The sequence below is a fragment of the Triticum aestivum genome, chromosome 3B (assembly GCF_018294505.1).
Source record: "Triticum aestivum cultivar Chinese Spring chromosome 3B, IWGSC CS RefSeq v2.1, whole genome shotgun sequence".
Taxonomy (NCBI): domain Eukaryota; kingdom Viridiplantae; phylum Streptophyta; class Magnoliopsida; order Poales; family Poaceae; genus Triticum; species Triticum aestivum.
This window is the reverse complement of record NC_057801.1, coordinates 317518840-317533168: the sequence shown is the minus strand read 5'-3', so window position 1 is coordinate 317533168 and position 14329 is coordinate 317518840.

Here is a 14329-nt window from a genome sequence, read left to right as displayed (position 1 = left end):
CTCGGCGAACTTCTGCATACGGCTTCCTCGCCACCCGGCGAGGCGCACTTCGGCCAAGACCGGACTCGACGCAACCCGGACGCCACCTCCACCGACGCTCTGGGCAACGAGCCCACCACGGAGACCCAGTGCGGACCCGGCCAGCTTGGCCGGCGTCCGGATCCAACCGACCCGGCCACTCGGGGCCTGGCCGCCAGTCGACTCGGCCTGCGTGCCATCCACGACGCCGACGTGTGCCACCGCCTCGATCAGCTCGCTCGCTCCCTGGAGGTGGAGAAGAGCGGCGCTATCGGGCCGGCGTGCTTCGGCCCATGCATCCGGGAGGAGCCCTTTCTGAAAGGGTTCATGCTCCGCCGCGACACCCCCATGTACAATGGGACTATGAAGCTAGAAGACTGGCTCACCGACTACACCACGGCCATTGGCATCACCGGTGCCAATCGTCATCTAGCCGTGCGCTACGCACCGCTCATGCTCCAGGGGTCGGCCCGCACGTGGTTGAACAGTCTGTCGATGGGCTGCATCAATGCATGGGTCGACTTCGAGGAGGCCTTTGTCCGCAACTTCACGAGGACCTACAAGCGACCCAGTCACCCTAGCCAGCTCGCCATGTGCGTGCAGGGGCCGACGGAGATGGGTCACGAGAACCTTGCACGCTGGACCGAGCTCCGAAACAGATGCAAGGGCGTCCATGAAGTCCAGGCGATCCAGTACTTCGTCAGCGGGTACCGAGACGGCACCCTCCTCAAGCACAAGCTCTTACGCTCCGAGCCGGCCACCATGGCCGCGCTAATGGTGACGGCGGACAAGTACGCCAACATCGACTCCGCAATGAAGATCCCGGTGGCGCTGGACGAAGCCGGCAAGGCAAAGCTGGTTCCTCCCCCAAAGCCGGCCGGTAAAAGCAGCCGGCAGCAGCATCATCAGAACAACAAGCACAAGACCGACCAACCGGCACAGCGTCACGACAACCGACTCGTCGCGGCCGCCGAGCCTGCGGCGGACCCTGTAGCGAAGCGCCGACAGACCGGCAAGATGGCATGGCAGCCCACCATGAGTTTCGAAGAGATGCTCGACGCACCATGCAAGCACCACAGCGGCGCAAGACCCTCCATGCACACGCTTTGGCAGTGCGCCATCACCAAGCGCATCATGAGGAGAGATGTTCCGCCTCCTCCGGCTCCGGTTCCAGCTCTGGGCGCAGGGCAGCCACCTCTGCCTCCACCACCGCCTCCCGCCGGCGGCACGATGAGGAACGACACCTACCCAGACCAGAACGTGGCCTACATGATTTTCACCAACTTTGGCGACGACAAGCGCAGCGAGCACCTTCTTCGGCAGGAGGTGAACACCGTCGTCCCGGCCAAGCCGGATTTCATGCACTGGTCGGATCGCCCGATCACCTGGACCCGTGAGGATCACCCGACAGTCATGCCGAGTCCGGATGGGTACGCCCTCATCCTCAACCCCACCATCGTCGCGCGGCGCACATGCAAGTTCTCTCGAGTCCTCATCGATAGCAGCATCAGCATCAACATCCTCTACCGCGACACGATGACCAAGCTCGGCCTCAAGGCCAAAGACCTGGAGCCGCCCTGGACAGTCTTCCACGGCATCATGCCCGTCCTTTCCTGCTCGCCCATTGGCCGAGTCTGGCTCGACGTCCTGTTCAGCGACAGCAACCAATTCCGACGTGAACCGATCTGGTTCGAGGTGGTGGACCTGTCCAGCGCATATCATGCATTGCTGGGCCGGCTCGTGCTCGCCAAGTTCATGGCGGTTCCCCACTACGTGAACCTGAAGATGAATATGCCGGGTCCCAAGGGTCTCATTACCAACACCGGCAACTACCGCAAGTCTCTGGAGTGCGCCCGAGACGGCGCCAAGCTGGCCGAGTCGCTGGTCATTGCCGCGGAACGGCGCCAGCTCGACCGGATCGTCGCCTTGGTAGGCGAGGCCTCCGATGCATCGATCCCGACCTCGGACCCAGCCAACGAGGCTGCCTTCAAGCCCTCCAAGGAGACCAAGAAAGTGAAGCTCAACCCTAAAGACCCCAGCTGCAGCAAGTACGTTGTCGTAGGCGCCCGCCTCGACAGCGAATAGGAAGGCGAGCTCGTCGACTTCCTCCGTGAGAATCAGGATATCTTCGCATGGACCCCCAAGGACATGTCGGGTATCACGAGGAAGTATGCCGAGCACAAACTTCACGTCCGCAAGGACACCAAGCCTATTCCTCAACCCCTCCGACGATTTTCTAAAGAGAAGAGAAGAACCATTGGTGAAGAGGTCGCTAAGCTTTTGGCGGACGACTTCATAATGGAAGTGTTTCACCCAGAGTGGCTGGCCAATCTAGTCCTCGTCCTGAAGAAGAACAAGACCTGGTGCATGTGTATCGACTGCACCAGCCTCAACAGGGCCTGTCCCAAGGATCCGTTCGCTTTCCCGCGGATCGACCAAGTCATCGACTCGACCGCCGGGTGCAAGCTCCTGTCCTTCCTGGACGCTTATTCCGGCTATCACCAGATTAAGCTGGACCCGGCCGATGCCCTGAAGACGTCCTTCATCACGCTGATACGTCTCCAACGTATCTATAATTTTTGATCGCTCCATGCTACTTTATCTACTATTTTGGACTATATTGGGCTTTATTTTCCACTTTTATATTATTTTTGGGACTAACCTATTAACCGGAGGCCCAGCCCAGAATTGTTGTTTTTTGCCTATTTCAGTGTTTCGAAGAAACATAATATCAAACGGAGTCCAACCGGAATGAAACCTTCGGGAACGTGATTTTCTCACCGAGCGTGATCCAGGAGACTTGGACCCTACTCCAAGAAGTGCCAAAGGTGGTCACGAGGGTGGAGGGCGCCCCCCTGGGCGCGCCGCCCTACCTCGTGGGCCCCCTGTTGATCCATTGACGTACTCCTTCCTCCTATATATACCTACGTATCCCCGAACGATCAGAACAGGAGCCAAAAACCTAATTCCACTGCCGCAACCTTCTGTATCCACGAGATCCCATCTTGGGGCCTGTTCTAGAGCTCCGCCGGAGGGGGCATCCACCACGGAGGGCTTCTACATCAAAACCATAGCCCCTCCGATGAAGTGTGAGTAGTTTACTTCAGACCTTCGGGTCCATAGCTAGTAGCTAGATGGCTTCTTCTCTCTTTTTGGATTTCAATACAATGGTCTCCCCCTCTCTCGTGGAGATCTATTCGATGTAATCTTCTCTTTGCGGTGTGTTTGTTGAGACCGATGAATTGTGGGTTTATGATCCAGTATTATCTATGGAAAATATTTGAATCTTCTCTGAATTCTTTTATGTATGATTGAGTTATCTTTGCAAGTCTCCTCGAATTATCCTTTTTGGTTTGGCCAACTAGATTGGTAGTTCTTGCAATGGGAGAAGTGCTTAGCTTTGGGTTCAATCTTGCGGTGTCCTTACCCAGTGACAGAAAGGGTTGCAAGGCACATATTGTATTGTTGCCATCGAGGATAACAAGATGGTTTTTTTTATCATATTGCATGAATTTATCCCTCTACATCATGTCATCTTGCTTAAGGCGTTACTCTGGTTTTAACTTAATACTCTAGATGCATGCTGGATAGTGGTCGATGAGTGGAGTAATAGTAGTAGATGCAAAATCGTTTCGATCTACTTGTCTTGGACATGATGCCTATATACATGATCATTGCCTAGATATGCTCATAACTATGCTCAATTCTGTCAATTGCTCAACAGTAATTTGTTCACCCACCATAGAATATCTATGCTCTTAAGAGAAGCCACTAGTGAAACCTATGGCCCCCGGGTCTATTCTCATCATATCAATCTCTATCGCTTTATTTACTTGCTTTGTTTTTACTTTGGCTTTTACTTTTCACTTTGCATCTATCTATCAAAAATACCAAAAATATTATTTATCATCTCTATCAGATCTCACTCTCGTAAGTGACCGTGAAGGGATTGACAACCCCTAATCGCGTTGGTTGCGAGTTGCTATCGTTTTGTGTAGGTACGGGGGACTTGTGCGAGGTCTCCTACTGGATTGATACCTTGGTTCACAAAAACTGAGGGAAATACTTACACTACTTTGCTGCATCATCCTCTCCTCTTCGGGGAAATCCAACGCAGTGCTCAAGAGGTAGCAAGAAGAATTTCTGGCGCCGTTGCCGGGGAGGCTCATGCAAGCAAGTGAACAATACCAAGTACCCATCACAATCCCTATCTCTCGCATTACATTATTTGTCATTTGCCTCTCGTTTTCCTCTCCCCCACTTCACCCTTGCCGTTTTATTTGCCCTCTCTTTCCCAATCTCGTCCTCTCTTTCCCATTTGCCTTTTTCCCGTTGCCTTTCTGTTTGCTTGTGTGTTTGATTACTTGTTGCCATGGCACAAGATAATACCAAATTGTGCGATTTCTCGAATACCAATAATAATGATTTGCTTAGTACTCCGATTGCTCCTATTAATAATGATGAGTCTTGTGAAATCAATACCGCTTTGCTGAATCTTATTACGAAAGATCAATTCGCCCGCCTTCCTAGTGAAGATGCCGCTACTCATCTAAATAATTTTGTTGATTTGTGTGATATGCAAAAGAAGAAAGATACAGATAACAATATTGTCAAATTGAAGTTATTTCCGTTTTCACTTAGAGATCATGCTAAAGTTTGGTTTTCATCTTTGCCTAAAAACAGTATTGATTCTTGGAACAAGTGCAAAGATGCTTTTATCTCTAAGTATTTTCCTCCCGCTAAGATCATCACTCTTAGGAACGATATCATGAATTTTAAACAACTTGATCATGAGCATGTTGCCCAATCTTGGGAAAGAATGAAACTGATGCTTCACAATTGCCCTACTCATGGTTTGAATTTATGGATGATCATACAAAATTTTTATGCTGGATTGAATTTTGCTTCTAGAAATCTTTTAGATTCAGCCGCGGGAGGCACGTTTATGGAAATTACATTAGGAGATGCTACCAAATTGCTTGATAATATTATGGCTAATTATTCTCAATGGCACACCGAAAGATCTTCTAGTAAAAACCTGCATGCTATAGAAGAAATCAATGTTTTGAGTGAAAAGATGGATGAACTTATGAAGATGTTTGCTCCTAAAAATACTCCTCTTGATCCCAATGATATTCCTTTGTCTACTTTTCTTGAGAATAATAATGAATCTATGGATGTGAATTTTGTTGGTAGGAATAGTTTTGGAAACAACGCGTATAGAGGGAATTTTAATCCTAGGCCTTATCCTAGTAATCCTTCTAATAATTATGGAAATTCCTACAACAACTCTTATGGAAATTTTAATAAGATTCCCTCTGAATTTTAGAGTAGTGTTAAAGAGTTTATGAATTCACAAAAGAATTTTAATGCTTTGCTTGAAGAGAAATTGCTTCAAGTTGATGATTTGGCTAGGAACATTTATAGAATTTCTCTTGAAATTGATTCTTTAAATCTTAGATCTATTCCTCCTAAGCATGATATCAATGAGTCTCTCAAAGCCATGAGAATTTCCATTGATGAGTGTAAGGAAAGAACCGCTAGGATGCGTGCTTCCAAAGATGCCTTTATTAAAGCGTGTTCTTCCAATTCCTGTGAAAATCAAGATGAAGATATAAAAGTTATTGATGTGTCCCCTATCAAATCTTTGTTTTGCAATATGAATCTTGATGAAACTGAATATGATTCCTTTACCTAGAAGGCATTCTAAGAATTTGTAGTTCCTAGATCTTGATGATGAATTTGATGAAAGTGGGATTGAAAGAAATAAAAACTTAGATGTTGCTAAACCCACTATTTTGGATCTCAAGGAATTTAATTATGAAAATTGCTCTTTTATTGGTTGTATTTCCTTGTTTCAATCCGTGCTAGATTCTCCTCATGCTTATAGTCGAAATAAGGCCTTTACCGAACACATTGTTGATGCCTTGATGCAATCTTATGAAGAAAAACTTGAGTTGAAAGTTTCTATCCCTAGAAAACTCTATGATGAGTGGGAACCTACTATTAAAATTAAAATTAAAGATTATGAGTTTCATTCTTTGTGCGATTTGGGTGCTAGTGTCTCTACTATTCCCAAAGCTTTGTGTGATTTGCTAGATTTCCGTGATTTTGATGGTTGCTCTCTAAACTTGCATCTTGCGGATTCCACTATTAAAAAACCTATGGGAAGAATTAATGATGTGCTTATTGTTGAAAATAAGAATTATGTGCCCGTTGATTTTATCGTTCTTGATATAGATTGCAATCCTTCATGTCCTATTATTCTTGGTAGACCTTTCCTTAGAACGATTGGTGCAATTATTGATATGAAGGAAGGGAATATTAGATTCCAATTTACCTTAAAGAAGGTCATGGAACACTTCCCTAGAAATAAAATAAAATTATCATATGAATTTATCATGAGAGCCACTTATGGATTTCCTACCAAAGATGGCAATACCTATATCTATCCTTGCTTTTATGCCTAGCTAGGGGCGTTAAACGATAGAGCTTATTGGGAGGCAACCCAATTTTATTTTTTGTTTTTTGTTTTTGCTTCTGTTTAGGAATAAATAATTCATCTAGCCTCTGTTTGGATGTGGTTTTATCTTTTAATTAGTGTTTGTGCCAAGTAGAACCTATAGGATAACCTACGATGATAGTTGATTTGATTCTGCTGAAAAACAGTAACTTTGCACGCGCGAATATAATTTTGTTAAATCACAGGAACGTGCTTTTGCATTGATTCTCTTTTCTGCTGTTCAATAAACAAAATTTCCAGGACTTCCTATTTTGGTAGAATTTTTAGAGTTCCATAAGTTTGCGTTAGTTACAGATTGCTATAGACTGTTCTGTTTTTGACAGATTCTGTTTTACGGGTGTTGTTTGCCTATTTTGATGAATCTATGGCTAGTAAAATAGTTTATAATCCATATAGAAGTTGGAATAAAGTAGGTTTAACACCAATCTAAATAATGAATGAGTTCATTACAGTACCTTAAGTAGTTCTTTGTTTTCTTTCTTTAACGGAGCTCACGAGATTTCTGTTGAGTTTTGTGTTGTGAAGTTTTTAAGTTTTGGGTAAATTCTTTTGATGGATTATGGAACAAGGAGTGGCAAGAGCCTAAGATTGGGGATGCCCATGGCACTCCCAAGATAATCCAAGGACACCAAAAAGTCAAAGCTTGGAGATGCCCCAGAAGGCATCCCCTCTTTCGTCCACTTCCATTGGTAATTTACTTGGAGCTATATTTTTATTAACCACATGATATGTGTTTTACTTGGAGCGTCTTGTATTATTTGCGTATTTGCTTGTTAGTTTACCACAGTCATCCTTGGTGTACACACCTTTTGAGAGATCCATACATGATTTGGAATTTGTTAGAATACTCTATGTGCTTCACTTATATCTTTTGAGCTTGATAGTTTTGCTCATAGTGCTTCACTTATATCTTTTGAGGATAATAATTTTTGCTCTAGTGCTTCACTTATATCTTTTAGAGCACGGTGGTGGATTTGTTTTAAAGAAACTATTGATCTCTCATGCTTCACTTAGATTATTTTGAGAGTCGTTAATAGCATGGTAATTCGCATAATGTTAATATACTTGGTGTTCAAGATATGTGAAACTTTCTTTTGAGTGCGTTGAATACTAAGATAAGTTTGATGCTTGATAATTGTTTTGAGATATGAAGATGGTGATATTAGAGTCATGCTAATTAAGTAGTTGTGAATTCAAAGAATACTTGTGTTGAAGTTTGTGATTCTCGTAGCATGCACGTATGATGAACTGTTATGTGATGAACTCGGAGCATGATTTATTTATTGATTGTCTTCCTTATGAGTGGCGGTCGGGGACGAGCGATGGTCTTTTCCTACCAATCTACCTCCCTAGGATCATGCGCGTAATACTTTGTTTTGATAACTTCTAGATTTTTGCAACAAGTATATGAGTTCTTTATGACTAATGTTGAGTCCATGGATTATACGCACTTTTCCCATCCTTCCACCTTTGCTAGCCTCTCTAATACCATGCACTTTTCGCCGGTATCATACACCCACCATATACCTTCCTCAAAAAGCCACCATACCTACCTATCTTGGCATTTCCATAGCCATTCCGAGATATATTGCCATGCAACTTTCCACCATTCCGTTTATTATGACATGATCCATCATTGTCATATTGCTAGCATGATCATGTAGTTGACATCGTATTTGTGGCAAAGCCACCATTCATAATTCTTTCATACATGTCACTCATGATTCATTGCATATCCCGGTACACCGCCGGAGGCATTCATATAGAGTCATACTTTGTTCTAAGTATCGAGTTGTAATTGTTGAGTTGTAAGAAAAATAAAAGTGTGATGATCATCATTATTAGAGCATTGTCCCAAGTGAGGAAAGGATGATGGAGACTATGATTCCACCATAAGTCGGGATGAGACTCCGGACGAAAAAATAATAAAAAAAAGAGGCCAAAAAAAGAGAAAGGCCCAAATAAAAAAATGATGAGAGAAAAAGAGAGAAGGGACAATGCTACTATCCTTTTACACACTTGTGCTTCATAGTAGCACCAAGATCTTCATGATAGAGAGTCTCTCATTTTGTCACTTTCATATACTAGAGGGAATTTTTCATTATAGAACTTGGCTTGTATATTCCAATGATGGGCTTCCTCAAAGTGCCCTAGGTCTTCGTGAGCAAGCGAGTTGGATGCACACCCACTTAGTTTCTTTTGTAGAGCTTTCATATACTTACAGCTCTAGTGCATCCGTTGCATGGCAATCTCTACTCACTCACATTGATATCTATTGATGGGCATCTCCATAGCCCGTTGATACGCCTAGTTGATGTGAGACTATCTTCCCTCTTTTTGTCTTCTCCACAACCACCCTTCTATTCCACCTATAGTGCTATATCCATGGCTCACGCTCATGTATTGCGTGAAGATTGATTTTTTTTTTGAGAATGTCATAAGTATGAAACAATTGCTTGGCTTGTCATCGGGGTTGTGCATGATTTAAATATTTCATGTGGGGAAGATGGAGCATAGCCAGACTATATGATTTTGTAGGTATAAATTTCTTTGGCCATGTTATTTTTAGAATACATGACTGCTTTGATTAGTATGCTTGAAGTATTATTATTTTTTATGTCAATATGAACTTTTGTCTTGAATATTTCGGATCTGAATATTCATATCACAATTAAGAAGATTTACATTGAAATTATGCCAAAGTATCACTCTGCATCAAATTTTTTTTATCATTTACCTACTCGAGGACGAGCAGGAATTAAGCTTGGGGATGCCTGATACGTCTCCAACGTATCTATAATTTTTGATTGCTCCATGCTACTTTATCTACAGTTTTGGACTATATTGGGCTTTATTTTCCACTTTTATATTATTTTTGGGCTAACCTATTAACTGGAGGCCCAACCCAGAATTGCTGTTTTTTGCTTATTTCAGTGTTTCGAAGAAACAGAATATCAAACAGAGTCCAAACAGAATGAAACCTTCGGGAACGTGATTTTCTCACCGAACGTGATCCAGGAGACTTGGACCCTACTCCAAGAAGTGCCAGAGGCGGTCACGAGGGTGGAGGGCGCCCCCCTGGGTGCACCCCTACTTCGTGGGCCCCTTGTTGCTCCACCGACGTACTCCTTCCTCCTATATATACCTACGTATCCCCAAACGATTAGAACAGGAGCCAAAAACCTAATTCCACCGCCGCAACCTTTTGTATGCATGAGATCCCATCTTGGGGCCTGTTCCGGAGTTCCACCGGAGGGGGCATCCACCATGGAGGGCTTCTACATCAACACCATAGCCCCTCCAATGAAGTGTGAGTAGTTTACTTCAGACCTTCGGGTCCATAGCTAGTAGCTAGATGGCTTCTTCTCTCTTTTTGGATCTCAATACAATGTTCTCCCCCTCTCTCGTGGAGATCTATTCGATGTAATCTTCTTTTTGTGGTGTGTTTGTTGAGAACGATGAATTGTGGGTTTATGATCCAGTATTATCTATGGAAAATATTTGAATCTTCTCCGAATTCTTTTATGTATGATTGAGTTATCTTTGCAAGTCTCTTCAAATTATCCTTTTTGGTTTGGATTGGTAGTTCTTGCAATGGGAGAAGTGCTTAGCTTTGGGTTCAATCTTGTGGTGTCCTTACCCAGTGATAGAAAGGGTTGCAAGGCACATATTGTATTGTTGCCATCGAGGATAACAAGATGGGTTTTTTTATCATATTGCATGAATTTATCCCTCTACATTATGTCATCTTGCTTAAAGCATTACTCTGTTTTTAACTTAATACTCTAGATGCATGCTGGATAGCGGTCGATGAGTGGAGTAATAGTAGTAGGTGCAGAATCGTTTTGATCTACTTGTCTTGGACGTGATGCCTATATCTATGATCGTTGCCTAGATGTGCTCATAACTATGCTCAATTCTGTCAATTGCTCAACAGTAATTTGTTCACCCACCGTAGAATATCTATGCTCTTGAGAGAAGCCACTAGTGAAACCTATGGCCCCCGAGTCTATTCTCATCATATCAATCTCTATCGCTTTATTTACTTGCTTTGTTTTTACTTTGCCTTTTACTTTTCACTTTGCGTCTATCTATCAAAAATACCAAAAATATTATTTATCATCTCTATCAGATCTCACTCTCGTAAGTGACCGTGAAGGGATTGACAACCCCTAATCGCATTGGTTGCGAGTTCCTATCGTTTTGTGTAGGTACGAGGGACTTGTGAGTGGTCTCCTACTGGATTGATACCTTGGTTCTCAAAAACTGAGGGAAATACTTACGCTACTTTGCTGCATCATCCTCTCCTCTTCGGGGAAATCCAATGCAGTGCTCAAAAGGTAGCACACGCCCTTTGGGGTGTACTACTACATCACCATGTCGTTCGGATTGAAGAACGCTGGCGCCACCTTCCAACGCTGCATGCAGAAATGCATGCTGCCGCAACTCGGCCGCAACATCCACGTGTACGTGGACGACATGGTGGTGAAGACCAAGCAGCACCTCACGCTCCTCGACGATTTGACGGAAACATTCGCCAACCTCCACGAATACAAGGTCAAGCTCAACCCGGAAAAGTGCGTCTTCGGCATCCCGGCCGGAAAGCTACTCGGCTTCCTTGTCTCAGAACGCGGCATTGAGGCGAACCCAGAGAATATCAAGGCCATCAAGCGCATGCGCAAGCCGGCTCGGCTGCGCGATGTCCAGAAGTTTAACGGGTGCTTGGCCTTGGTCAGCCGGTTCCTAAGCCGGCTGGGTGAGAAGGCGCTCCCCCTGTACCAGCTGATGAAGAAGACAAGCCCGTTCGAGTGGAACGGCAAGGCAGACGAGGCTTTCCAAGACCTCAAGTGCATGCTCTCCACCGCACCAGTCCTGGCCGCGCCGACCGACAAGGAGCCGCTGTTGCTCTACGTAGCCGCGACCTCGCGGGCGGTCAGCACGGTGCTGGTGGTCGAGCGACCAGAGAAGGGCAAGATCCAAGCCGTCCAGCGACCAGTCTACTACCTGAGCGAGGTGCTCACCATTTCCAAGCAGAACTACCCGCATTACCAGAAGATGTGTTACGGCGTGTACCTCACCGCCAAGAAGCTAAAGCAGTACTTCCAAGAGCACGTCGTCACCGTCGTCAGCACGACGCCCATCAGAGAAATCATCGGGTGCCGGGACGCCTCCGGCCGAGTCGCCAAGTGGGCGATCCAGCTAGCCGGCCACACCATCCTCTACGAGCCCCGCACCACGATCAAGTCTCAGGCCCTAGCCGATTTCCTCGTCGTCTGGACCGAGACCCAGTACTTGCCGCCGCCTCCAGACTCGACGCACTGGCGCATGCACTTCGACGGGTCCAAGATGTGACTCGCCTTGGGGGCCGGCATTGTACTGTCATCTCCGAAGGGCAACCGGCTCCGCTACGCGCTCCAGACCAACTTCGCCGCCTCCAACAACGTCGCCGTGTATGAAGCCCTTGTGCACGGCCTCCGGCTCGCCAAGGAACTCGGCATCCGGCGCATCTTGTGCCACGGCGACTCGGACCTGGTTGTGCAGTAGTGCTCCGGCGAATGGACGCCCGCGACTCCAACATGGCAAGCTACGGCTTCCTTTTCTAGAAGCTATCCGGATCCTTCGAGGGCTGCGAGTTCCTCCATGTCCCGCGCACGGAGAACGAAGCAGCCGACACGCTCACCAAGATCGCCTCGTCACGACAACCCATCTCGTCCGGCGTCTCCCTCGAGCATCTGCGCAAGCCATCCGTCAAGCCATCGCCAGACTCCGAGTCTATTCATGTTCCAGACGACCCGGCCACACCCCAAGTCGGCCCAGGGAATGCTGAACCTGGCTCGGGGAATGCTGAACCTGGCCCGGGGGCTGCTCAGCTCAACCCGGCCACCATCATCCCGGACCAAGCCGTCGCCATCCCTGACCCAGGGGCTGCTCAACCTGGCTCGGGGGCTGTCGACCAGGAACCCACCCTGGCGGCCGTCTTCGCAGTGGTTGCAGCTCCATCTTGGGCTCTCCCAATATCAGAGTTTCTAGAGAACGGGGTTCTCCCCACGGACGAGACCAAAGCTCGGCAAATTCAGCGTCGGGCGTCCGCCTACAGCATCATCAACAATGAGCTCGTCAAACGCAGCTCTACCAGTGTGTTCCAGCGCTGCGTCGAGCAGGATCGTGGCATCGACATCCTCCTCGAAATTCACCAGGGCGAGTGCGGGCACCACGCTGCATCGCGATCCTTGGTGGCCAAGGCGTTCCGCCACGGTTTCTATTGGCCCACGGCCCTCGAAGACGCCAAGTCACTCGTCCTCAAATGTGAAGGCTGCCAATGCTTCAGCAAACGCAGCCACCAGCCGGCGTCAGCACTCCGCACCATACCGAACGCCTGGCCCTTCGCGGTCTCGGGACTCGACATTGTGGTACCCTTCAAAACCGCCCGGGGCGGCATGACGCACTTACTAGTGGCAGTGGACAAATTTACCAAGTGGATCGAGGCAAGACCTATCAAGAAATTGGACGGGCCAACAACCGTCTAGTTCATTAAGGATATAGCGGTGCGCTACGGCATGCCGAACAGCATCATCACCGACAATGGCACCAACTTCGCCAAGGGCGCGCTCGAGCAATACTGCTCCGTCTCCGGCATCCGCCTCGACCTGACCTCCGTAGCACATCCCCAGTCCAATGGGCAGGTTGAGCGGGCCAATGGACTCATCCTATCCGGCATCAAGCCGCGACTCGTCGAGCCACTCATCCGCTCACCCGGCAACTGGCTTGACGAGTTGCCAGCAGTACTCTGGAGTCTGCGCACAACACGGAATCGGTCGACCGGGTTCACTCTGTTCTTCCTCGTTTATGGAGCTGAAGCCATCATCCCGACCGACGTCGAGTTCGACTCGCCGCACATCACGATGTACACCTAAGCTGAAGCCAGAGGGGCACGCGAAGACGGCGTCAACCTGCTCGAAGACGCACGCCTTCTCGCACTTAGCCATTCGACTATCTACCAGCAAGGCCTGAGGCACTACCACAGCAAGAAGATCAAGCCCCTCGCGTTCCATGAGGGCGACCTCATCCTCCGACTCGTCCAAGAGCAGGCAGGCCAGCACAAGCTGTCCCCTCCATGGGAGGGCCCGTTCATCGTGAGCAGGGCCTTGCACGATCGCAAAACCTACTACCTCATCGACGCGTGCAAGTCAAAGAAGCGCAAGAAGGACACCGCTGGCGAAGAAATGACCCGGCCGTGGAACGCGGAACTCCTCTGCCTGTTTTACAATTAGCCGCATGAGTGTACGTATTGTCGCCTTTTGTAAACGCATGAAACTACGGGGTCCCCGAACGAGACTCGGGGGCTGCCTTTTGCCGACCAATTTATTGCATCCTTATTGTTTCTGCATCACTTTACCATTGAACCCAGCCACCGGCTCGACTCGCTCGACCCGGGGGCTCGGGCGCAGGCCGTCTCGGTCTCCACCTCGCTGCCTTACCTGGTGATTCCTGATAAAGTTGGGACGCCGCGGCCCCCCACTTCACCCTAAAACCGCAGATCCAGCTTTCGTTGTCGGCGGGCAATCACAACGGGCCAAAGCTCCTTTACGATTCATACACTAAGTCAAAGGCCGCCGGGTCGACCAACCTAGCCCGTCACTCATCAAATAAGTAGCCGCACGACCGGCTGCTCGCCAACCGGCCAAGCCGGTTTGTTGCCAGCCGGCCCAGTGGGTGTTTCGCTCTCGCTCAACGTTTCTAAGGACCCAAGTCCAGCGCGCCCCTCTCGAAGAATTGAACTCCTTGTCA